Source organism: Eschrichtius robustus, chromosome 13 (genome assembly GCF_028021215.1).
Source record: "Eschrichtius robustus isolate mEscRob2 chromosome 13, mEscRob2.pri, whole genome shotgun sequence".
Lineage (NCBI taxonomy): Eukaryota > Metazoa > Chordata > Mammalia > Artiodactyla > Eschrichtiidae > Eschrichtius > Eschrichtius robustus.
Genome location: NC_090836.1, coordinates 24194529 through 24221686, shown reverse-complemented (window position 1 = coordinate 24221686; position 27158 = coordinate 24194529). Strand labels below are relative to the sequence as shown.

The window sequence follows — 27158 nt, the reverse complement described above, 5'->3', positions numbered from 1 at the left end:
ACAGCATAAGAAGAACCTAAGGACACATGACCACTAAATGTAATATGGTATTGATCTCGAGAAGACAGCAGTGAGCGGTGGCTTGAAACAAGATCTTAGTGCCCTGCCCAGGAACTGAACCTGGGTAGCCTGGGTGAAAACCACGAATCCTAGCTACCAGTCCACCAGGAGCTAGAGGCTAGAAGCAAAGTTGCCCTGGCTCTTGTCCCCATTGAAAAATGAATTTCTCAAGGAAGCAAAAACTGTAAAAACAGGTACAAAGTTTACTATTAAAGACACAGCACAACAAGTGGGAGAGCACACAGAGAAACAGTTTGTTTATTTAAAACAGAAGCAAGGTAGAGATACACACCGGGAGAGAAAGGGTGTGGGCATCCTCCCTAATGAGGAGGAGTGCACCAGAAAGGTGATTCAAATCACTTATATGTGAGGGTTCTTCCCGGTCTTTGTTTACCTTAGGTCAATTATCTCATTTCTTTTCCACATCTGACCTGTCCTAGGGCCCTCCCTGACATGTGTGCGCATCTTTTTGCCAAGATGAATTCAAGTGCAGAGGCCTATGGGGAGGTTGACACCACCTATTATGGGGTGGCACCCCCCACCCTTGGCCCCCAAGGAGACTTTCTGCGCATGTAGAGCCGGGGAGGTCTCCTTGACCTCAAGAATGAGCCATATGTGGTCTCTTTACCTTTTATCCAAGCAGGACTCAGCTCCTCCTTGCTCTTGCTCTTATCTTTATCTTAGAGTATTTGTCCACAGGGTACAGATTCCAGCTATTCAGCCTGGGGCCCATCTATCTCCTGCCTCAGTATCCTTTATGAAAATCTGGAATAGAAAAAGGGCAGTAGGCAAAAACTACAAAAATCTGAATAAAGTATGGACTTCAGTTAATAATTATGTATGAACATTGGTTCGTTAATTTTAACGAATGTAGCATTAATAGTGTAAGTTATTCATAATAGGAAAAACTGAATATGGAGTATATGAGAACTCTCTGTATTATCTTCACAATTTTTCTATAAGTCTATTCTAAATAATGAAGTTTTTCTTTAAAATCAGGCCAAGAAGAAAACCATTACTATTCAAGAAATACATAGAGGAAAATAAATCAGCAAAAGAAATTTAAAAGGAATGATCATATAGAAAGATAGAATGATGCCTTAAAAGTCATAAGAAAAAAGTGTACAAGAATAAAAATAGGTATAAAAAATAGAGGTCAAAGAAGATAAGGAATGAATACAAACCACTGGATATAGAAGGTCACGGGTAAAAGAAAGGTTCAGTGGAGATGCAAGAATGAAAGGTAAATAACAGTGCTTTATGTTGCTTATGAGCCACAATTTTATGATATTCTCAGTCAAAAATCTCTTAAAAGATTCTCCTGGTTTCAATTCTATTGCAAGTGTTCCTTTTTCCCTGAATTCACATCAGTTTAGTCACCAAAACATAATTCTTAGTCAATCTTCTTTCACAGTGAAAAGTATTAGGAGATGCATCAGATAGCATACTTTAACCTGGAAGTAACAGAAAATTCCAAAAGCAAACTGGCTTAAATAAGGAAATGCATAACCATTATCTCATATGACAAGAAGTATGGGTAGAGCAGGCTCTAAACACTTCAAGTTAGAGCTTCAGAAATTCTCTGTAATTCCCTTGGACCTGACCTCCTATGTGTAACTTCATCCACAGGCTGGAGGTAAAAGCAAAATAGTTTGAGACTGTGATCTGCATCTTTGAACCTATCACTAGCAAAGAAAGGGAAGTACCATGTTTCACTTAGACTTACTAGAATTAATTCTGGAACTCGGAATGAAGACTCTTTTCTCTGAGTCGAGTGAAGGAAAACTCCTTTCTCTGAGTCGAGTGAAGGAGGGTTAGATACCTGAACACAGGTTCTGTTAGAAAGGTAGATAGGAGAGGAATAATGCTAAACACGCAATCAACACTTAGCCAATACAGGAGGCTCTTATTTGCATAATTTCCTACCTTTGGGGAAGTTTTTAAAATTCCTTTAATACGATGAAAATACGCTTCAATAAAATAATGGCCAAATAATTTCCTTCTTCAAGTAACCAAGTGACAACCTCAGAGACAGTCAGTACTGTTTTATAGGTCAAAAGGAAAAATGTGGTATGAATTTGTAAAGTTTCTCTTATCACTCAAATTTGTATCAGAAAAATAAAATGTGTTTGGGTATTTTAAAACCAGGGACTTGATACCATTTCACTCTTCAAAATTGTTATTTTGTTGGAGATAAGATGTTAAGAGATCCTAAGGTAGTAGAAAGAGCACTCAGAGCCCTGGGCTGCAGCCCTAACTCTTCCACTAAATTACAGTACTATCACAGATGGTCACCTAATCTATGTCGGTTTCAGTTTTCCCTTCTGTTAAAGTAGAAAGTTCAGGTCATCTCCAAATCTTCTTTCTAGTTAATTCCTAGTTATAAATAATATTCACTTGTTAACTAGAATATTTACGCAGACTATTTAAAGTTGTAAATCTGGGCCAGCCAAATACTCAAGATGCCTTCCAAGGCTACATACAAGCCAATGACATGAAGCTTTTCCTATAAAACTTCACTTTACGAAAATCTTCACCATTGCCAGCAATGCAAATAGCATGATGTTACAATTTCTGAAATAACTCAAAAATTCCGTTTAACTTCTCTTTAAACCCAAATTCACTATTGAAAAGTTTCAGTACACCTACAGAAGCAAACTGTCACTGTTGGACAGGGAATGGAAAACGACAAAAACGTAACCACTTTGAAATTCAATTAAAGACAAGGTATCTAACCACTAAGCCTAAATGAAGAAGATGAAAATCAAAGCACAATGAGAAAGCTGGAATTCAAGTCATAATCAGAAATAGGAATTCTATATAGAATAAGAAATAGGGGGGAAATAATCCCCAAAAGTAAAACCAACATATAGACCTAAAAGAAATTAAATGTCTCATGAATTTCTTTCAAAGACTGTTATTTAGATAAACTTGATAGAAATAATTTCCAAAAACAGGTTGATGACAGTGAGAAACAGGAGAGGAAACCATTACCCTGTCCTTTGGGAACCTCAAATTAATGAATCTTGGCAAACCAGACAAAAATCATATGGGATGACTTGATAAAACCCCATGACTTAATAAGCCAACTTCATTATGACCCGGAGTTGGTTCTTCTCAAAATTATTAATAGTGAAAAATACTTACACAGGATACACATGATTGCCAGGAAAAAAAAAAAAATGCACTTCTTTGAAACAGTTTTTAAAACAACAGACCACCCACACAAACCACATGGGCACAAAATGAAACGATTCTGGTCACTGATTTGTAGAAGAGCATTTAAGCACTCCCCAAGTGAAAGACTCAGCTTTAGCCTCTCTTTCTGGGACAAGCAGAACATCCATGAAAACACCTGATTTGGACCTACCAAGAAAACAGTGCAAACATACCTGCACTGGCCTGAGTTTCAAGAGAAATAACTTTCTCCAAGGAGAGCCTAACAGTTTTAAGAGACCACTTCCTTGTTTTAAGAAGACATTTTTTGTTTCCTCACAGTAAGAATTTATATAAAGCTTAAAAACTCCTCAAAATAAAATAAAATAAAGTAAAACAAATCTCAAAGTACTTAACATTATAATATTAATGACACATAAATTAAAACCTCCTGGAAGCACCACTCTGTACTATCAGTAGCAATATCATTAATATGTGAGGAATACTCAATTTATCCAATTATGTAATAATACCCTAGTGAAATAGTATACCAGAGAGGTACATTTCAAAAGAGAAAGGAATAAATATAGAGGAAGGGATATTGCTCAGGAGACAGGCAAACTACATGGGTTGCATATAGTTGCACTGGAACCCTAGAAGCTAAGCTGGGTACATTAAATAGGTATGAGGTCCAGAAAAAGGAAGCCAAATGAAACCAGAGCCAAATACAGTCTAGCACAAAGCACTGCCTAGGGTAAAGTGCAAAGACTACATAAAAATTCCACTTATGTATAGAAATATCAGATAGGTACTAGATATATTAACAGAAAACAGAAAGTTAATCTTGACCCTCAACATCACTAAAAATTCACCCACACCTTTAAATAAGTAGGAAAAAAAGGGGGAGTTGCCATGGCCTATATTATATAGTTTGTAAAGGACACAAAGAGAACACAATAAAAACCAGGCAGCAATGCAAGAGCTACAAGTTTACATATATCTGCACACATATTCTTCACAGGGCTTTCAATTTCCTGATACAGTGCCATAAAAATTGGGGATTTTTTCCCCCTCTACTTTGGCTCTATGTAAGGTGCTGACTTTTCCCTTGGATAGGCTGGCAAAACTCAGTTTGTCAAAGCTTGCATAACCTTGAAAAACACATATAATTTCCAGAAGAAATAAAGAAAGAATGGAAAAATAGATGAGTTTCCAAAAGAAACAATTTTAAATTGTGTATATCTATAGCCCTCATGCTTTAGAAATGATGTTACTGGTGGTATTTGTTACCACATGCATGAATCCTAAAAAGACCAAAGCACTGAAGCCATCCAAGTACAACTGTAGCTATCTTAGTATAGTTTGAAGACAATGAAAAAGGTAATAATACCAAGGATGGAAAGCCCTGGGATTGTTACCTAGTCAGAAAGAAAACATATCTGAAGAAAGATTAGATCTGACTCATTTCAGAAAATGAACAGGGAAGTCCTATAACTATACTGAGGATCTCTAATTAAACAAACAGCATAAAATTTGTACACCAAAATCCTTCACATTATAGTAAAATAACTGGGTGTTTTCTAAATAGCTGTTGAGTAAAATGATCTATTATAGATGCAGAAATGAGAAATGTCTGGTTTCTTAAGGTTTACTAAGAGTAGGAAGTGATATGTCTAAGATATAGGAAACGACCAAAAAATATGGTGCACATTCCTGGTGTGTAAATTCTACCCAAAGATTTAATGACAGGTTAAAAGGCAAAACTTTACTTTTCACAGTAAATAACAAAGTATACTTTATACCTTGTTATATTTATAAAATGTAACATAGAATAAAAGATAAAAGAATAAATGAAAACAAAAAAAAACATTTTCTAAATATCACCAGAAGTTTACTCACAAACATCTTTACTACCACACACCACTGGAGTATCTATTATTTCTGTACTATGGTTACTTCAAAGTGAAAGTATGATAAAGTTTGGAGAAAAGTTTAAACTATATCCGTAAGGTATACAGATAGCATTCTACTTTCAATCAAAATGGAGACACACAGACCACATTTAACGTCCCAACTAAAAGAACTACAAAACTGAACAAAATATATGAAACAATTGCTTTTAGATACTGGATAACAGACAGCAGAGAATTATAATTCCTGAGGGAAAGGAAACAAACAAGGTAAGCATTATAAATGACCAGTTTACAAACTGGAGTCAGTTTACAAGCCGGAGTATATGGTGGGGAAATCCAAGCCTCTCACTGAGTTGAGGAGACAGAGTTAGAAGTTTATAAGGTAGCTAGAATTTCCAGGGCCAAGAACTTGAGAAGAGAGAACTACACCAAATAAGAACTCTAGAGATAGAAAGTTCTGCTCAAGTCTTGGGCGGAGTACTAACCTCTATACACGTGAGAGAAAACTACACAATGAAAGAAAAAGAAAAACAAAAGTAAGCAGAACAACATCTGGAGCTCATACAAGCTGGCAATAGTTTGTATTCCTATCAGTCAGAGTGGATAAACCTCTTAATACATAGAGCATTCAGGTGAATCCTCTGGAGGGCATCTCCTTAGCAATGAGGCTAAATTAGACACGACAAAAGGCTTTCTTGGACCCACACTAACAAATCTTAAAATGTACCTCAAAATAATCCAACTGAATCCACGTAATATAACTTAAAGCCAGAACAAAATACAGCACTGTTTGAAATAATACAACAAAATTCAGCAATCAACAAGATAAAATTCAAAATGTCTTAATCCAATCAAAAACTAACAGGCACACAAAAAAATTAGGAAAATAGGACCTATAACCAAGAAAAAAGTCACTCAATAAAAACAGAAATTAACAAGATGATGCAATAAGCAAAGACATGAGAACAGCTGTTATAAACATGTTTCATATGTTTAAGAAACTAGAAGAAAAAATGATCATGGTGATAAGAAACATGGAAGATGTAAAAAAACTCAAATGGAACTTCCAGAGGAGAACTTCTAAAACAAAAAATACAGAGGATGAGATTAACGGCAGATTAAACACTACAGAAGACAAGATCATGAAGTTTAAAAATTACATCAGTAATTATTCAAAATGAAGTACAAAAAGAAAGAATACTGAGAAAAACTGGAATAATATCAAGAAGTCTAAAACATGTGTAATTGGAGGTTCAGAAAAGAAAGGAAAGGGTGTGGAACAAAATATGTGAAGAAATACAGCTGAAAATTTTCTACATTTCATGAAAACTATAAACCCAGAGATCCAGAGATCTAAACAGCTAAGCAGAACAAACATAAAGAAATCATAGCAATGCACATCATATTCTTTTGTGAAAAACTAAGAAAAGAGAAAAATTTTTAAACAAGCCAAAAAAAGGGACACATTACCTACAAAAGAACTAAAATAAGAATAAAAGCAGACTTCTTGTCAGAAACCAGGTAAGCCAAAAGACAATAGGTAAATATTTTTAAAGTACTGAAAGGAAAAAAATATATGGCAGCATACAATTCTTTGCCCAGAGAAAATATCATGAAAAACTGAAGGGGAAAACAAGACATTTTCCAAGACAAACAAAAGCTGAGAGAATTATTGGCCAGCAGTCCAACACTAAAAGAAATGTTAAAGAAAATTCTTCAGAGACAAGAAAAATGAAACTAGATTGGAATTTAGATCTGTACAAAAGGAATTAGGAGTGCCAGAAATGATAAATATGAGGATAAATACAAAAATTTAAAGACGGAAAGCAGCAACGGCACCCTCAGAAGCTATGGGGTCCCTGGCTGCAGGTAGGGAACTAGGTGGGGGAATCATTTAATACTTCACATTAGGACAAATATGTGAAAGTTCCTGCCAACCCATGAGAATTTCTTACTTCGGACATTTTTTTTGTTCTACTTACTGCACAATTTTCTTAGAAGTTCTTTTTTGATGTCATGCTCTGTGGCTTGCATCAAAAGAGGAGTTTCTCTTCATGAAGATTCCTAACATTGGTAACGTGATGAATAAATCTGAGATCATTGGGGGGTGGAGGTGAAGGAGCCTATGAAATACTACTTAAATGCAGACACAAGGTAAGACATTAGTGTGAATGCCTCTTCATAGGGAAAATTCCTTTCAGAATTAAAAGAAAAAGGGGAAAAAAAAAAAAAAAGAGAAAGGAAAGACAGCCTTACCAGGTGTCAAAGGAATGTGGATAGAAGAGGCAGAGTTAAGGCAGTAAACGCATGAAATAGTGTAAATCAAGAAATTCAAGGACAGTGAAGCCCTGTGGCTTGCGGGGCCTTGGGTCCCAGGCCAGGAATCAGGCCTGAGCCTCTGGGGTGGGAGTGCCAAGTCCAGGATGCTGGAATGCCAGAGAATTACTGACCCTAGGGAATACTAACCAGCAAAACCTCTCCTGGAGGTCTCTGTCTCAACTCCAAGACCCAGCTCCACCCAACTGTCTGCAGGCTCCAGTGCTGAATGCCACACGCCAAACGACAAGCAAGACAGGACCACAAACCCACCCATCAGCAGATAGACTACCTAAAGTCATAAAGCCCACAGACACCCCAAAACATAACACCTGACGCGGCCCTGCCCATCAGAGGGAAAAGATACAGCTCCACCCACCAGAACGCAGGCACCAGTTCCACCCATCAGGAAGCCTACACAAGCCACTGGACTAACCTCACCCACTAGGGGCAGACACCAAAAGCAAGAGGAACTATGAGCCTGCAGCCTGTGGAAAGGAAACCTCAAACACAATAAGTTAGACAAAATTAGAAGACAAAGAAATATGTTCCAACGAGCGTCCAAGGTAAAAACCCACAAGATGAAATAAATGAATAAGAAATAGGTAATCTACTTGAAAAAGGATTCAGAGTAATGATAGTAAAGATGACCCAAAATCTCAGAAGTAGAATGCAGAAAATACAAGAAATGTTTAACAAGGACCTTGAAGAACTAAAAAAAAAAGTGATGAACACCACAATAACTGAAATTAAAAATACACTAGGAGGAATCAATAGCAGAATAACTAAGGCAGAAGAACAGATAAGTGAGCTGGAAGACAGAATGGTGGAAATAACTGCCAAGGAGCAAAAAAAAGAAAAAAGAATGAAAAGAATTGAGGACAATCTCAGAGACCTCTGGGACAACGTTAAATGCACTGACATTCAAATTATAGGGGTCCCAGAATAAGAAGAGAAATATAAAGGGTCTGAGAAAACATTTGAAGAGATTATAGTCAAAAACTTCCCTAACATGGGAAATGAAATAGTCAATCAAGTCCAGGAAGCGCAGAGAGTCCCATTCAGGATAAACCCAAGGAGAAACACGCCAAGACACATATGAAACACAAACAAAACTTAAATACAAGGGAAAAGTATTAAAAAATGCAGCAAGAGAAAAGCAACAAATGACATACAAGGAAATGCCCATAAGGTTATCAGCTGATCTTTCAGCAGAAATTCTGCAGGCCAGAATGGAGTGGCAGGATATATTTAAAGTGATTAAAGAGAAAATCCTACAACCAAGATTACTCTACCCAGCAAGGATCTCATTCAGAATCAATGGAGAAGTCAAAGGCTTTACAGACAAGCAAAAGCTAAGAAAATTCAGCACCACCAAACCAGCTTTGCAACAAACGCTAAAAGAACTTCTCTAGGCAGGAAACACAGGAGAAGAAAAAGACCTACAAAAACGAACCCAAAACAATTAAGAAAATGGTAACAGGAACATACATGTCGATAATTACCTTAAAGGTAAATGGATTAAATACTCCAACCAAAAGACACAGACTGGCTGAATGGATACAAAAACAAGACCCATATATATGTTGTCTTCAAGAGACCCACTTCAGATATAAGGACACATACAGATAGAAAGTGAGGGTATGGAAAAATATATTCCATACAAATGGAAATCAAAAGAAAGCTGGAGTAGCAATACTCATATCAGACAAAATAGATTTTAAAATAAAGTCTGTCATAAGAGACAAGGAAGGTCACTACATAACGATCAAGGGATCAATCCGAGAAGAAGATATAGCAACTGTAAATATTTATGCACCCAACACAGGAGCACCTCAATACATAAAACAAATGCTAACACCCATAAAAGCAGAAATCGACAGTAACACAATAATACTGGGGCACTTTAACACTCCACTTACACCAATGTATAGATCATCCTGACAGAAAATTAATAAGAAAACACAAGCCTTAAATGATACATTAGACCAGATAGATTTAATTGACATTTATAGGACATTCCATCTGAAAGCAGCAGAATACACTTTCTTCTCAAGTGCACATGGAACATTCTCCAGGACAGATCACAACTTGGGTCACAAATCAAGCCTCTGTAGGTTTAAGAAAATTGAAATCATATTAAGCATCTTTTCCAACCACAATGATATGAGATTAGAAATCAATTACAGGGGAAAAAAAACTGTACAAAAAACACAAGCACATGGAGACTAGACACATGCTACCAAATAACCAAGGGACCACTGAAAGAATCAAAGAGGAAACCAAAATATACTGAGAAACAAATGACAATGAAAAGACGACGACCCAAAGCCTATGGGATGCAGCAAAAGCCGTTCTAAGAGGTAATTTTATAGCAGTACAATCCTACCTCAAGAAACAAGAAAAATCTCAAATAAACAATCTAACCTTGCAACTAGAGAAAGAAGAACAAACAAAACCCAAAATTAGTAAAGGAAAGAAATCATAAAGATCAGAGCAGAAAGAAATGAAATAGAAATGAAAAGAACAATAGCAAAGATCAATAATACTAAAAGCTGGCTCTTTGAGAAGATAAACCAAATTGATAAACCTTTAGTCAGACTCATCAAGAAAAAAAGGGAGAGGACTCAAATCAATAAAATTAGAAATGAAATGGAGAAGTTACAACTCACAATGCAGAAATACAAAGAATCATAAGAGACTAGTACATGCAACTACGTGCCAGTAAAATGGACAACCTGAAAGAAATAGACAAATTCTTAGAAAGGTAAAACATTCCAAGACTGAACCAGGAAGAAATAGAAAACATGAACAAACAAATCACAAGTAATGAAATTGAAACTATGATTAAAGATCTTCCAAAAAGCAAAAGTTCAGGACCAGATACCTTCACAGGTGAATTCTATCAAATACTTAGAGAAGAGCTAACACCCATCCTTCTCAAACTCTCAAAAAATTGCAGAGGGAGGAACACTCCCAAACATATTCTATGAGGCCCCCATCACCCTGATACCAAAACCAGACAAAGATATCACAAAAAAAGAAAATTACAGGCCAATACCACTGATGAACATAGATACAAAAATCCTCAGCAAAATACTAGCAAACCAAATCCAACAACACATTAAAAGGACACCAAGATCAAGTGAGATTTATCCCAAGGAATGCAAGGATTCTTCAATATAGTTAAATCAATCAATGTGATACACCATATTAACAAACTGAAGAATAAAAAACATGATCACCTCAGTAGATGCAGAAAAAGCTTTTGACAAAATTCAACACCCATTTATGATAAAAACTCTCCAGAAAGTGGGCATAGAGGGAACCTACCTCAACATAATAAAAGCCATATACAACAAACCCACAGCAAACTTCATTCTCAATGGTGAAAAACTGAAAGCATTTCCTCTAAGATCAGGAGCAAGACAAGGATGTCCGCTCTTGCCACTATTACTCAACATAGTTTTGGAAGTCCTGGCCACAGCAATGAGAGAAGAAAAAGAAATAAAAGGAATCCAAATTGTAAAAAAATAAGTAAAACTGTCACTGTTTGCTGATGATATGGTACTATACATAGACAATCCTAAAGATGCCACCAGAACACTACTAGAACTAATCAATGAATTTGGTAAGGTTGCAGGATACAAAATTAATGCACAGAAATCTCTTGCTTTCCTATACACTAACAAAAGATCAGAAAGAGAAATGAAGGAAACAATCCCATTTACCACTGCAACAAAAAGAACAAAAAATAAACCTTCCTAAGGAGGCAAAAGAACTGTACTCAGAAAACTATAAAACACTGATGAAAGAAATCAAAGGCGACAGAAACAGATGGAGAGACATACCATGCTCCTGGATTGGAAGAATCAATATTGTGAATATCACTGTACTACCCAAAGCAATCTACAGGTTCAATGCAATCCCTATCAAATTACCAATGGCATTTTTCACAGAACTAGAACAAAAAATTTTACAATTTGTAGGGAAACACAAAAGACCTCGACTAGCAAAAGCAATCTTGAGAAAAAAAAAAAAAAAAACAAACGGAGCTGGAGAAATCGGGCTCCCTGACTTCAGACTATACTACAGGGCTACAGTAATCAAGACAGTATGGTACTAGCACAAAAACAGAAATATAGATCAATGGAACAGGATAGAAAGCCCAGAGATAAAACCACACACCTACAGTCACTCAATCTATAACAACAGAGGCCAAAATATACAATGGAGCAAAGACAGCCTCTTCAGTAAGTGGTGCTGGGAAAAGTGGACAGCTACAAGAATGAAATTAGAACACTCCCTAACACCATACACAAAAATAAACTCAAAACGGATTAAAGACCTAAATGTAAGGCCAGGCACTATAAAACTCTTAGAGGACAACATAGTTTGAACACTCTTTGACATTAATCGCAGCAAGATCTTTTTTGACCCACCTCCTAAATAGAATAAAAACAGAAATAAACAAATGGGACCTAATGCAACTTAAAAGCTTTTGCACAGCAAAGGAAACCATAAGCAAGACAAAAAGACAACCCTCAGAATGGGAGAAAATATTTGTAAATGAAGCAACTGACAAAGGATTAGTCTCCAAAATATACAAACAGCTCATGCAGCTCAATATCAAAAAAACAAACAACCCAATCCAAAAATGGGCCGAAGACCTAAATAGACATTTCTCCAAGGATGACATACAGATGGCTAAGAGGCACATGAAAAGATGCTCAACATCACTAATTATTAGAGACGTGCAAATCAAAACTGCAATGAGGTATCACCTCACACCGGTCAGAATGGCCATCATCAAAGTCTACAAACATTAAATGCTGGAGACGGTATGGAGAAAAGGGAACCCTCTTGCATTGCTGATGGGAATGTAAATTGATACAGCCACTATGTAGAACAGTATGGAGGTTCCTTAAAAAACTAAAAAAAGAACTACCATATGACCCAGCAATCCCACCACTGGGCATATACCCAGAGGAAACCATGATACATGCACCCCAATGTTCAACTGCAGCACTATTTACAATAGCCAGGACGTGGAAACAACCTAAATGTCCATTAACAGAGGAATGAATAAAGACGATGTGGTACATATATACAATGGAGTATTACTCGGCCATAAAAAGAAACAAAATTGGGTCATTTGTTGAGACGTGGATGAACCTAGAGACTGTCATACAGAGTGAAGTACGTCAGAAAGAGGAAAACAAATAATGTATATTAACGCACATATGTGGAATCTGAAAAAACTGGTATAAATGATCTTATTTACAAAGCAGAAATAGAAACAGACGTAGAGAACAAACGTATGGATACCAAAGAGTAAGGGGGGGATAAATTGGCAGATTGGGATTGACATATATACACTATTGATACTATGTATAAAATAGATAACTAATGAGAACCTACTGTATAGCACAGGCAACTCTACTCAGTGCTCTGTGTTGACCTAAATGGGAAGGAAATCCAAAAAAGGGGGGATATACGTATACATATAGCTGATTCACTTTGCTGTACAGTAGAAACTAACACAACATTGTAAAGCAACTATACCCCTATAAAATTTTTAAATTTTTAAAAATTTTAAAGATACCTGACTACACAGAGCAAAAATAATAACAATGAATTGTTGGCTTTATAGAATATGTAAAAGTAAACTAAATGATATCAATACCGCAAATGATGAGAGGAAATGGATTTATACTGTTGTAAAGTTCTTACACTGTACATGAAATGGAATGACATTATTTAAGATTAGACTAATAAGTAAAAGATACATATTGTAGATCGTAAAGCAATGAATTTAATTGGCAAAAATATACACCTAGTAAGCATAAAATTAAATTAAATTTTAAAAAAACCCTCAAATCTAAAATAACTTAGAGAAAATAGGGAAAAAGAAATGGAAAGTGGAAAACAAACAGCAAAATAATATATTTAAACTCGACCATATTGTTAAGTACATTAAATATAGTGGATCTAAAGAACTAAATTAAAAAGCAGAGACTGTCACATTAAATAAAAATCAAGACCTAACTACATGCCACGAAAAATTCATTTTGGCTATGAAGACAAAAAAAAAATAAAGCTAAACAGCTGAAAAAGACAAACCATACAATCAATAATAAAAATAAAGCTGAAGTGGCTATATTAGTATCAGAAAAATTAGACTTCAGGTCAAAAAATATTACAGGTGATAAGGAAAGAGATTTCAGGCAGCCAAGGCTGAGAGTCAGTTTTCTAATTTGTGAAGCCAGAAGAAGCAGAAAGAAGCTATGATTCTGTACCCTGGGTTCTGCATGCTAAGATAAACCACCTCCAGCACTGTCTGCAAGTAAGAAATCTAGCAGAAGAGATCAAGATGTTGGAGTAGAAGGATGAGGAACTCACCTTCCCCCATGAACACATCAAAAATACATTTACAGTGAAACAATTCTCACTGAAAACTAACTGAAGACTGGCAGAAAGACACTTTACAAGCAAGCCGGTAAGAAAGATCCACACAGAACTGGGTAGGGAGGAAAGAGAAGCAATCAGGTCGAGGCTTGTGCTCATGGGAGGGGACTCAGAAGGGAAGACAGATTACATGGGTAGAGATCCTACCTGAGAAGTAAGTGATTTGAGCCACATATTAGGGGCCCAGCCCTAGGGTCTGACACCAGAAACAGTAGTCCTCTCTTCAGTTGGAGGGCTGGTGGGACTAGCAGGAGACCTGTGGAAAGCCTGTGCTCTGCTTGTGAGGACCTTGCACACGCTTGCTTATTCCTGCAACAGGGCAGAGAGGGCAGACTGAAACTGTGCAGGTTGCTTGCCAGTTTGCTGTGACTGCCCTGGTGCGCACCCCAGCCTGAACCAAGCAACGGTTCCAACCCCGCTTGCTTTACAACAGAGCTCCACTATGGGGTGAGGGCTGATGCAGCTAAGGGGAGAGTTCAGCTGTGAGGGACAAAGGCTATTCAGACTAGGGCAGACAACAGAACAGGGTGGGGACAGCCATTACCGGTGCTTATACAGGCAGAGCATCAGGAGCAGTCTGGGTCTCTGACTGTGGCCCGACCACCACAGCCTATGCCCAAACTGACACCTAGTGCCTGCATCAGCCCCTCTTGCTCCAGCACTACTCCCATCTGTGGCAAGGGTGCTGGTGCTGAGAGGGGATAGAGCACATACTTAAATGGGACAGAGCAAGCTTAGACCCAACCCTCACAGCTTCTGCTCCAGCAACTTGAGACCCAATCCCAATAGGTGGTGGCAGCCAATGAGCAGAGAAGAAGCCCTGGCCCACACCTGGCTCTGGCCCTAGCACCTACCACCTCCTATCAAGGTGATAGCTGCCAGCACAACCCAGGGAAAAGATGTAACTTGTGTTCACGTCAGATCCAGCTATCCTACTGGAGCCACTGGGCACATGTGGACTGTACAGGGAAACTCCCAAACAAAGACACCCCTACAAGACAGAAATAGGTAACTGCTTCACCTACTTTCATAGAGACAGAGAAAGTAAGCAAAATGAGAAGACAGAGGAAGTTGTTTCAATTGAAAGAGAAAGAGGAAACAAAATGAAAAAGCAACTAATGAAACAGAAATAAACAGTTTATCAGATAAAGAGTTCAAATCATTAGTATCAAGAATGCTAACTGAATTAGAAAAGAGGATAGATGAAAACAGTGAGAAATTTAACAAGAAGCTAAATAGAAATTATAGAAAAGAACCAGTCAGAATGACGAATACAATAACTGAAATGAAAAACATACTAGAAGGAATTAACAGCAGACTAGGTGATAAAGAAGAATGTATAAGTGGTCTGAAAGAATAATAGAAATCACTCAATCAGAAAAGCAAAAACAAAAACAAATTTAAGAAATAAGAACAGTGTAAGGGATCTCTAGGACAACATCAAGCACACCAACATTCACATTATAGGACTGCCAGAGGAGAAGAGAAAGAGAAGGGGGTCAAAATTGTATTTGATAAAACTGTGGCTGAAAACTTACCAAATCTAAAGAAGTAAACAGATATCCAGATATAGGGAGCACAAAGGGTCCCAAACAAGTTGAACCCAAAGCGACTCAAACCAAGACATATCATAATTAAAATGGCAAAAGTTAAAGATAGAGAAAGGCAGATAAAGATAAAGGCAGCAAAAGACAACCAGAGAGCCATATACAAGGGAAACTCCATTAGGCTATCAGCTGATTTTTCTGCAAAAACTTTGCAGACCAGAAGGGAGTGGCATGATAAACTCAAAGTGCTGAGAGGGAAAAACCTGCAACCTAGGATACTCTTCCCAGCAACATTATCATTTACAATTGAAGGAGACATTAAAATTAATTAATTAATTAATTAATATCTTCTCATACAGGCAAAAACTAAAAGAGTTCATCAATACTAAACCTACCCTAAAACTAATGTTAAAGGGTCTTCTCTAAGTGCAAAAGAAAAGGTTATAACAAGAAGTAAGAATCTATAGAAAAGGAAAAATCCCACTAATAAAGGCAAATACATAGTAAAGACATAAACTAGAATGAAGATTAAAAGAAGAATACTGTAAATTGAAGTATAGTTATAATAATCAGTAAATGGATAAACATCAAGTTGTAAAATATCACATCAAAAACACAAAATGTAGCAGAGTAAAAAATGCAGATATTTTAGGATATGTTTAAACTTAAATGATTATGTTTAAAACAGGTACAGAGGGAACATATTTCAACATAATAAAGGTCATTTATGGCAAACCCACACCTAACATCATACTCCAAGGTAAAAAGCTGAAAACCTTCCTCTAAGATCGGGAACAAGACAAGGATGGCCACTCTCGCCACCTGTATTTAACATAGTACTGGAATTCCAAGCCACAACAATCTGACAAGAAAAAGAAATAAAACGTAAATTGGAAGGGAAGAAGTAAAACTGTCACTCTTTGCAGTTGACATAATACTGTGTACAAAAAACCCTAAAGTCTCCAACAAAAAGCTATTAGAAATAATAAATAATTCAGCAAAGTTGTAGGATACAAGATATACAGAGATATTTTTCCTTTCAATACAGTAAAAATTAACTATGAGAAAGAGAAAGCAAGAAAACAATTCCATTCAAAATTACATCAGGGAATTCCCTGGTGGTCCAGTGGTTAGGACTTCACGCTTTCACTGCAAGGGGCTGGGTTCACTCTCTAGTCGGGGAACTTAGATCCCACAAGTCATGCAATGCAGCAAAAAAAAAAAAAAAAAAAAATTGCATCAAAAAGAATAAAATTCATAAGGATAAACTTAACCAAGAAGATGAAAGACCTATACTCTGAAAACTACAGAACACTGATGAAGGAAACTGAAGATGATACAAAGAAATAGAAAGACATCCAGTGTTCTTAAACTGGAAAAATTAATATTGCTAAAATGGCCATAATCCCCAAAGCAATTTAGAGATGTAATACAATCCCTATCAAAATACCCATGAAATTTTTTACAGAACTAGAACAAATAATCCTAAAATTTATATGGAACAACAAAAGACCCCAAACTATCACAGCAATCTTGAGAAAGAACAAAGCTGGAGGTATCATGCTCCCTAACTTCAGTCTATATTACAAAGCTATAGTAATCAAAACACCATGGTATTGACATAAAAATAGACACAAAGGTCAATGCAAAAGAATAGAGGGCCCAGAAATAAACCCACGCACTTATGGTCAATTAATCTATGACAAAGGAGGCAAGAATATACAATGCAAAAAAGACAAACTCTTCAACAAGTGGTGCTGGGAAAACTGGACAGCTACATGTAAGAGAATGAAATTAGAAAATTTCTTCACACCATACACAAAAATAAACTCAACGTGGATTAAAAACCTAAATGTAAGACCTGAAACCATAAAAGTCCTAGAAGATAACATAGGCAGAACATGCTTTGACATAAATCATAGCAATATTGTTTTGGATCTGTCTCCTAAGGCAAAAGAAACAAAAGCAAAAATAAACAAATGAAACCGAATTAAACTTAACAACTTTTGCATAGCAAAGGAAACCACTGACAAAAAGACAATCTACTTAACGAAAGAATATATTTGCAAATGATACAACTAATAAGGAGTTAATATTCAAAATATATAAACAGCTCATAAAACACAATATCAAAAAAAAAAACCCAATCAAAAAATGAGCATAAGACCCAAATATACACTTTTCCAAGGAAGATACACAGATGGCCAACAGGTACATAAAGACTCTCAACATCACTGATCATCAGAGAAATGCAAATCAAAACAACAAAGGATATGTTCTAATATCTCACACCTCACACCTGTCAGAATGGTTATCATCAAAAAGTCTAGAAATAACAAATGTCAGCAAGGATGTGGAGAAGACGGAACCTTAGTACACTGTTGGTGGGAATGTAAACTGGTGTAGTCACTATAGAAAACAGTATGGAGGTTCCTCAAAAAAGCTAAAAATAGAACTATTATATAATCCAGCAATTCCACTGCTAGCTATATATCAAAAAAAAATGAAAACACTAATTTGAAAAATATACACAGACCCCAAAGTTCACAGCAACATTATTTACAATAGCCAAGATATGGAAGCAACCTAAGTGTCCATCAACAGATAATGTATAAAGAAGATATGATATATATATATATATATATATATATATATACACACACACACACACAACGGAATATTACTCAACCATAAAAACAAATGAAATTCTGCCATTTGCAGTAATGTGAATGAAACTAGAGGGTATTATGCTTAGTGAAATAAGTCAGACAAAGAAAGACAAATACCCTAGGTTATCACTTATATGTGAAATCTGAAAAATAAAACAAACAAATGTACATAACAAAACAGAAACAGACTCACAGATACAGAGAACAAACTAGTGGTTACCAGTGGGGAGAGGGGAGGGGGAAGGGGCAAGATACGGTTATGGGATTAGGAGACACAAACTATTATATATAAAATAAATAAGCAACAAGGATATCTTGTACAGCACAGGAAAATATAACCATTATTGTGTAATAACTTTGAGTGATGTATAATCTATAAAAATATTGAATTACTATGTTGTACGCCTGTTACTAATATTGTAAATCAACTATACTTCAATAAAATTTTTTTAAAAAATAAAAGCAGCAGATGCTTGCAAAATACAAATTGGAAATTGGAGAAAAGTATCAATATATTTACATTCTCCCATTGTAGATTTACAGAGTGAGAAATTTGGTAGAGGTCACTGGAGAAACTTTGCCCAAGTTAAACCACATTTAAAATAGTAACTAATAATTACTATAGGCAGAGATTCTTTTGTCTGTTTGGTTCACTCACGTATTTCCAGGGCCTGGTACATTGTATGTGCACAAATATTTGCTGAATGAATGAATGGATAATTTTCTTAAATTAATGGGGGATACCTTCATAATGTGATTTATTATTCCAAACACCATGTACTACAAATGTTTAGTTTAAAATGTATTGTCTAAAACAGAACAAAAAATATATTAAAAGAGATTTCATAATGATAAAGAAGACAATTCATCAAGCAGACATAACAATACTAAATATAAATGCATCTAAGAACAGATTTTAAAATACATGAAGCAATGAGTGATAAAACTGAAATGACAGATAAACTAAAAACCATAAGGTAGAGATTTTGACACTCTTCTCTAAGTAACTGATGAAATAAGTAGAAAGAAAATCAGTGGATATGTAGATGAATTGAACAATATTACCAATCACTTTGATCTAACCAACACATCTGAAAAACTCTACATAACAGGTGAACATTAGACATTCTTTTCAAGTGCACATGAAACATTTAAAGATAAATGCTATTCTGAGCCATAAAACAAGTCTCAATAGATTTAAAAATACTGAAATCATACAAAGTATCTTCTCTAAGCACAGAAGAAACATATTAAAAAGCAATGTAAGAAAGAAATCTGGAAATTCCCCCAAATACCTGATAATTAAACAACACAATTCTAAATAACCCATTATATATCACAAGAGAAACTGAGAAATATTTTGAGGTGAATATAACTGAAAATACTACATATCTAAATTTTGGGGATGCAGCTACAACAGTGCTTTGAGGGAAGTTTATAAACATTATATACTTATATTTAGAAAACAAGAAAGGAGTCAAATTACTGATCAATCTCCTTAAGAAACCTAAAAATGTAGAGCATATTAAACTCAAAGAAAGCACAACAAAGAAAGTAACAAAGAACAGTAATTAATAAAATAGAAAATACAAAAACAGACAAAATTACAGAAAACAAAAGATGATTCTTCCCAAATATCAATGAAATTGATAACAAAAACAAAGAAATGACACAAATTACCAATATCAGGAATGGAAGAATTTTTCAATATTAGGCTTTACTGGAGAATTCTATGAGATTCAAAAAAGAAATAGAAATTTTTTATGAACTCTTTAAGAAAATAGAGAAGTAAACTGGTATTTGGTATTGCTTTGATACCAAAACCAAAGACCAGAGAGTAAAATATGAAATAACATCCCATATCAATATAGATGAAAAAAAAAAAAAAAAACTTAAAAAAGTTTTAACAACTCAAATCCACCAATATATGAAGATAATATATCATGAAAAATAAGGTTTATCTCAGGAATGCAAGTTTGGTTGAATACCCAAAAATAAATAAACTTAATTCACCCTAAAGAAAAACCATATATCATCTCAATAAATGTAGGAAAAAAATGTGACAAAACTCAAAACCCATTCAGTATACAAAGAAGATGTCTTCAACTTGATGAAGGCTATTTACAAAAACAAAAAGAAACTCACAGCTAACATATTTAAAGGTCAAAGACTCAATACCTTTACCTTAAGATCCTGAAGAGCTCAGAGATGTGTGATCTCACCAGAGGTCCTAGCTAGTGTAATAAGACAAGAAACTGAAATTAAAAATATATAGACTGGAAAAGATGTAAAACTATCTTCATTCACAGTAAACATGATTTATCTATATAGGAAATCCTAAGGAATCTACTAAAATATTACTTGAATAACACAAAGTCAAGATAAAAAATCAATTGCATTTTATATTCTAGAAACTAATAATTGAAAATTAAAATAAACAATACCAATTAGAGTATCATCAAAAGTTTGAAATACTTAAGGATAAATTTAACAAAATGTGTACAAGACATATACATGAGTCAGACAATTCAATATTGCTGCTACTTCTCTTCAAATTAAGATATAAATTTAATATTTTCCTAATCAAAATTCCATCAGGCTTTACTTTAAAAATTGTCAAGCTATTCCTAAGATATGCATGAAAATGAAAAGAACCTAAACAGCCAATACAGTTTGAAAATGAAGAACAAATTTGAAAGACTCACACTACATGATTATGATTCTTACTAGAAAGCTAAAGTAAATCAAGATAGTGCGATAAGCAGAGAGTCCAGAAACAGGCACACATATATGCCACAAAACTCCAAAGATAATACAATGGGGAAAGAATAGTCTTTTGACTAGGTGGATATTAACATGCAAAATAATGAACCTTGACATTTACACTGTATCATGCAAAAAACCCACGAACTTGAAACAGATAATAAGCCTAAAACTAAAATCTACAACTACATAATTTCTAGAGGAAAACACTGGAGAGAATCTTTCAGACCACAGGTTAGGCAAAGATTTCTTAAATAAAACAAAAAACTACAAACCATAAAAGAAACAAATAAAAAATAAAGATCATCAAAATTAAACACCTCTGTTCAAAAAGCATGTTTGCATGCTCTCACTTCCAGAGAGTCTGAATCAGGGTGACATTCAGGAATCTGAATGTAAAACAAGTTATTTTTGATGCCAGTGGTTGCTGGACCACTTTCAGAGAAACACTAACTTTCAGATCAATGCATTAACGAAAGTGATGGCTTTTATGGAAATAAGGGAGAAAGCATGCAAGCCTGCAGATTTTTTGGCTACTATTCTTCCTGTACTAGTAGCTGTTTCCCAGTGGTTCATTGTCTAAAATGACTAAGCATATTCACTGAACCAAGGCGGAAAGGAAACAGACTTTAAAATACAGTGAGTCTAGGAAAACAGAATAATGGTGGTTCCTCAAAAGATTAAACATAGAATTACAATATGATCCAGCGTTCCATTTGTGGGTATATACCCAAAAGAACTGAAAGTAGAGACTCATATACTCATACACTCATGATTATCTGAAAGCAGATAATCATACACTCATATTCATAGCAGCATTATTCACCATAGCCAAAAACTGAAAATAACCCAAATGTCCATCTGTAGATGAACAGATAAACATGTGGTATGTACATACAATGAAATATAATTCAGCCTTAAAAAGAAATGAAATTCTAATACATGCCACAACATAGATGAACCCAAAGACACTATGTTAAGTGAAATAAGCCAAAAACAAAAGAGCAAATTCCACGTATATAAGGTACTGAAATAGTCAAATTCTTAGAGAGAGAAAGCAGAATAGTGGTTACCAAGGACTGGGGGTGGGGGATAATGGTGATTTATTGTTTTATGGATACAGAGTTTCAGTTTAGGATGATGACAAAGTTCTGTAGATGGAGAGTGGTGATAGTTGCACAACAATATCAACGTACTTAATACCACTGAACTGTACAGTTAGATTAGAATGATAAATTTTATGTTATATATATTTTATGACAATTTTAAAATTTTTAAAATATATGTATTGTTAAGAATAAAAAAGGTAAGCCACAGATTGGGACAAAATATTTAAAAAACATATCTGGTAAAGGTCTTATATCCAGAATATAAACAGAACCCTTATAACTAAAAAATAAGATGAACAACTCTATTTTTTAAATGACAAAAGAATGAATAAACATTTCATAAAAGAATGTATAAAAATGGCACATGAAAAGATGCTTAACATCATTAGCCTTTAGAAAAATGCAAATTAAAACCAAAATGCAGGTACTGGTCACATCTACTAAAGTGGCTAAAATTAAAAAGACGTAAAATATCAAGTGTTGGCCAGGATATGGAGCACCTGCTTCCATACAGTTCTGGTAAGAACGCAAAATGCTACAGACACTTGAAAAACATTTTGACACTAGTGTATAAAGTTAAACATACAACTTGCTACATAACCCAGGATTCCCACTCCTAGCTATTTATCCAAGAGAAATGAATACGTATGTCCACATAAAAGCCTGTCAGTGAATGTTTACAGCCGCCTTATTCATAATAGTAAAAAAAAAAAAAACAGAAACAACTAAAATGCCTATCAACTAGTAAATGGATAAAAGAATTGTGGTACATCCATAGAGTGGAATACTACTCAGCAATAAAAAGTAACAACTTACTTATATATGCAACAACATGGATGAATCTTCATTATATCAAGTGAAAGAAGCCTACCATACACACACACACACACACACACAAAACCTATAATGTTCCTTTTATATTAAATTCCTAAAAATGCAAAGCTTTAGTAACCAAAAGCAAATCAGTAGTTGCCAGGGACCAAGAGTGGTAACACGGGATCAACTATAAAGAGACTCGGGGGAATATTTCAGACTGATGGAAATGTTCTATATCATGAATGTGGTAGAAGTTTCTCATATGTAAATATTTGTCAAAAGTCATCAAATTATGGGTGATTTTTATTTATTTTTTAATATTATTGTATTTATTATTGGTTGTTTTAACTGTATAAATGTTATATCTCAAGAAAATTGTTTTCTTAAACCACCACAGAATACAGAATAAATAGTGGAAAAGAATATTCTGTTTGAAACTTTTATCACAGCCTCACTGCTTATCACTAGTGCTAAGTCCCTTCCTCTAGCAGGGGTGGAAGTAGAAAGAGCACATTAGGCAAATAGTCCAGCTAATAAGCATTTCTTGAAATTGAGGCAAGAGGAAAGATTATCTCTTAGGCAGAACTACCGTTGCTAGCAAAATAAAAGGGGGGAGGGATTGAGAATTAGAGGAAAAAGGCATGCAGTATGTAAAATGCCTCAGGGTGTTTAATGTAGGTAAGCTTGAAATAGGGTATCCAAAAGATCAAACATAGGATGGAGGAAGTGAGAACAGATCATGGAGTCACCAAACTGGAAAATCAAGGAGACTGGAGTGGGAGGGGACAGATGTATTAGGAAAACAGGAAGACAGCCTTAGATGTTAAGTGAAATACGGGATTTTAAAGCTCTCTGCAGTAAGCTAGGCTGCCTGAGACGGGAGAAGTTACCAGGCATACCCAAATTATAATCAGCTTTCTGTCGGTTTGTCTTACTTTTAAACTTTCAGTCATACCACCACCCTTTGTCCCCAGAAAAGCTTTATTTTTTCAGATTGTTAAATAACAAAATGATTACATACGGTTTTGATTTTTTTCCCAAGCAATCAACAAGTAAAAGCATTATCCCAGCCTGCCCAGGGTTGACTTCATCATGCCCTTGCTTACACTTTTCCCCATTCTGCTGTTGGTAATCTATCCCTAGAGATCCTAGAGTCCCTTAATGATCTGGCTCAAATTTACATTTCCAGTCTCATCTTCTGCCTCTTACAGCCATTCTGAAGTTTGCAATTTTTTTCTTACACAGAACAATAGTTCATTAATAAACACTTATTATTTTTGATTGACTTTACTGACTTCAACTTCTCAAATAAAACGAGAAAAAATCCAAAGCATGCCTACAACTATTAATATAAGATTAAGCAGTCAGTTCAAAATTGCTATTTCCGAAATTTTCCTAAAAATTCTCCAAGAGCTACACACAACTCAAGTATGCACAAAATTGATTATGTGTAAACTACTACTATAATATTTAAAGAATACAATGAATTGAAGGATTTCAATATTCCCAAACAACTTAATGTGAAACATATACATATGGACATATGTGTGTTAATATACATATATATTCAACTATGTGTCCTATTCTGTGCTAGCATCTCTGCTGTCAGTACCACAACACAACCATCTAGTTCATTTTTGTGTATTCCCTGATAATATGTTACCTGATAATACGTTAAGGGCTTATTTTGGGCCATAATTTTCTTATGAGAAAAAGGTTTACACACTATGGGTAACATGAAAGCAATGGTAGTGATGTGAACAAAGGAGTAATTCTCCTAAGCGTTGGTTCCTTCACCATCATTACGACTGATTCCCTGATGTTTACGATATTCCCTGATAGCTTCATGATATTCTAAAAGGTCAAAACAAAGAATATCATAAAGTAAAAGCAACATTCTATTTATATGCCTCACAATGACTTTCTCTCTCAACACACATACACTGAAAGTCATCAACATATTTCAGTTTCAATTTCATAGATGAACAGCATTTTCTGTTTATTATATTATAATTATAACAACATTGCTCTGAACAATTGCTCATTATGTTCTTTTAAGAATGGGTAAGAACAGATAACTACATGAAAGAATGCTACAGTTCCCACACACAGAAACGTATGCCCCAACTTCTCCACATATACAACCAATTAGTGGTGTTTTATTCAACTGTTATGGTTTCCTTCTTCCTTGAAAATTGGCAACGTCCACAATTCATTACATATAAGCTCCCAAAAAGATGTACACCTGTCTTGATTAGAATATCTAGTTCTGTGATATTTTTGAGGCAGAATATATATTTTCTTTTAATTATTGACACCACATTAAAGTAACTGAATTGCAGAGGAATGAAGATTTGCTTAGAAAACCACTACACATTTTCCAAGCCTGAGAACCAACAAACGCTTGCTATGTAATCCAACATCATAGACACGGAGAAACAAGTCTACTGAGAGTCGATTTTAAAAAAAAAATTTTTTTTTGCATGATTCTGGACCTCAGCACTGCTACACAATCACAATGGAAAGAATGTGTGGTAATTAACCAGCTTTAAATGCTGAAAGTATCCAAACAATCATTCTTTTTCCCTAAGAACTTTTTACAAAACGGGAAATCCTGTAGACTTTATGATTGCTCCTTCAGTTTACTTTACTTTTTAAAAAATGAAAACAAACTAAGTACTGGGTACTGCTATTCACAGATTTCTTTCCCTCTCTTTTTTATTTAAGTAAATAGATGATTCCATTTTACTATATTCATTAAATCTCTCTCCAGCATATGTGATTAACTTCTTAGCATAATGACTATTTTCCATAATCTGAGACTGTGGTAAAAATAAAAGGTCAAAGAACAATAGCAATAATAGTAACTGAGTTTTACCAAATACATTTAAGTCAAAAGTATATACCTGTCAATGATCATTATAGACTGTTGTTAAATGTCAATATACTTGGTGATACAGGTACACTGTTTGACTGTGTCTGAGACTAATTAATTCTGGGATCTTAGCCATGATTTCTAAGAGTTTTACTATAAATTATCCTTATACTAGAACTCAGTATCTCATAGTCATTTCTTTATCATGTGAGATTTGGGATACTGTAAGGAATGAAAGCAATTTATGAAGCAAACTGCAAGGCCACTCTTCTTCATACAGTGGTAAGATGACCATGTATTCTTTAAAAATTTTTATTGGCTCCATATTTTACATTCCACCTTGCCAAAGACACCCTGTTTGTTGTACTGGAAGAGGAAATAGTCAATTAATTTTTTATTTCTATGGTGAGTGTATTAGTCAGGGTCCTCCAGATAAACGCAGTTGACCCCTGAACAACACGGGTTTGAACTGCATGGGTCCGCTTATATGCAAATTTTTTTCAAATAAATACTTACTGCAATACTACATGATTTATGGTTGGTAGAAGCCACGGATGCAGAACCACAGATACAGCAGGCCAACTAGAAAACTACAGTCAGATAATAGACTACACAAGGTTCAGCACCCAACCCCCATATTTTTCAAGGATCAGCTGTACAAAAAATAATAATTTTATATATATAATTATTATTTTTATAATATATTTTATTTTTAATATTTAGATACATTTATTTTTAATATTTAGATACATTTAATTTGTTATTATAAATTGGAGTATAGTTGATTTACAATGTTGTGCTAGTCTCAGGTGTACAGCAAAGTGATTCAGTTATACATATACATATATCCATTCTTTTTTGGATTCTTTTCCCATATAGGTTATTACAGAATATTGAGCAGAGTTCCCTGTGCTATACAGTAGGTCCTTGTTGATTATCTATTTTATATATAGTAGTGTGTATATGTTAATCCCAAACTCCTAATTTATCCCTCCCCCCACCTTTCCCCTTTGGTAACCATAAGTTTGTTTTCGAAGTCTGTGAGTCAGTTTCTGTTTTGTAAATAAGTTCACTTGTATCATTTTTTTTTTAGATTCCTCATATGTGATATCATATGATATTTGTCTTTCTCTGTCTGACTTACTTCACTTAGTATGATAATCTCTAGGCCATCCATATTGCTGCAAATGGCATTATTTCATTCTTTTTTTATGGCTGAATAATATCACATTGCATATATGTACCACATTTTCTTTATCCATTCCTCTGTTGATGGACATTTATTTAGGCTGCTTCCATGTCTTGGCAATTGTAAATAGTGCTGCAACGAGCACTGGGGTGCATGTACCTTTTCAAATTATGGTTTCCTCTGGATATATGTCCAGGAGTGGGATTGCTGGATCATATGGTAGTTCTAGTTTTAGCTTTTTAAGGAACCTCCATACTGTTCTCCACAGTGGTTGTAC

General features: G+C 34.9%; 1 protein-coding gene across 8 annotated transcripts in view; it reads right to left on the bottom strand.

The window, feature by feature from the left end:
- The window catches only part of CCDC91 (coiled-coil domain containing 91), a 367017-nt gene that overhangs the window by 323956 nt on the left and 15903 nt on the right, over positions 1-27158 (bottom strand). The window contains exon 2 of one of the 8 annotated variants that reach the window (XM_068561504.1): positions 689-825. The exons of the other annotated variants lie outside the window; for them this stretch is intronic. The gene's annotated coding sequence lies outside the window, so the exon portion shown is untranslated. The remainder of the gene's footprint in view (positions 1-688; positions 826-27158) is intronic. 8 annotated transcript variants of the gene reach the window in all.